The following is a 1,405-nucleotide window of genomic DNA, read 5'->3' as shown; positions in this document are numbered from 1 at the left end:
GTGTTACTTACGGGCTTTTTGGGCTTCCGTGCCAGACGCGTTCCCTCATAACTCCGGTTCCTCTCTCCGGTAGCCTCTGCTCTCCTCAGTGACTCCAGCTGTTCCCATGGGAGGCGATCCCTACCAGCCAGGATCTCCTCCCATGTGTAGCAACCCTTTCCGTCCAATATATCGTCCCATGTCCATTGCTCCTTCTTTTCCTGTCCCTTACTCCATTTACTCCGCTGCTTGGCTCTAGCGTGGTGGGTGATTCTGTAACGGCGTTCCTCTCTCTCTTCATAAGAAGAGGAGGAGTAGTGATCGAGCCAAGGCGCAGCGGGTTGTGAATACATGATGAATTTTATTTACAAGACAAAACGAAACAAACTATACTTGAATAAACTAACAAAATAACAAAACGAAAGTAGACAGACTTAGTACGACGAACTGACATAACACACGCAGAACGAACGAACAAGTACTTACTACAAAAACGCACGAACAAACCGAAACAATCCCGTATGGTGTAACATCGACACAGACACAGGAGACAATCACCCACAAACAAACAGTGAGAACACCCTACCTAAATATGACTCTTAATTAGAGGAGAACGCAAAACACCTGCCTCTAATTAAGAGCCATACCAGGCAACCAAAACCAACATAGAAACAGATAACATAGACTGCCCACCCAAAACACATGCCCTGACCTAAACACATACAAAAACAACATAAAACAGGTCAGGACCGTTACATTAGGCAAGCTAAAAGCAGGACGTCATGTGCCTTTTACTGAGGAGTGGCTTCCGTCTGGCCACTCTATCATAAAAACCTGATTGGTGGAGTGTTGCAGAGATGGTTGTCCTTCTGGAAGGTTCTCCCATCTCCACAGAGGAACTCTGGAGTTCTGTCAGAGTGACCATCAGGTTCTTGGTCACCTCCCTGACCGAGGCCCTTCTCCCCCGATTGCTCAGTTTGGCCGGGATGCCAGCTCTTCCAAACTTTTTCCATTTAAGAATGATGGCTGCCTCTGTGTTCTTGGGGACCTTCAATGCTGCAGACATTTTTGGTACCCTTCCCCAGATCTGTGCCTCGACACAATCCTGTCTCGGAGCTCTACGGACAATTTCTTCTACCGCATGGCTTGGTTTTTGCTCTGACATGCACTATCAACAATGGGACCTTATATAGACAGGTGTGTGCCTTTCCAAATCATGTCCAAATCCCCACAGGTGGACTCCAATGAAGTTGTAGAAACATCTCAAGGATGATCAATTGAAACTATGATGCACCTGAGCTTAATTTTGAGTCTCATAGCAAAGGCCGCAATGTAACAAAATGTGGAAAAAGGGAAGGGGTCTGAATACTTTCCGAATGCACTGTACCTGCCATTGTCACCATCCCTGCATTGTAGCAGCAAGGCG

Source organism: Salvelinus fontinalis, chromosome 31 (genome assembly GCF_029448725.1).
Source record: "Salvelinus fontinalis isolate EN_2023a chromosome 31, ASM2944872v1, whole genome shotgun sequence".
Lineage (NCBI taxonomy): Eukaryota > Metazoa > Chordata > Actinopteri > Salmoniformes > Salmonidae > Salvelinus > Salvelinus fontinalis.
Note: the sequence above shows the minus strand (reverse complement) of the source record.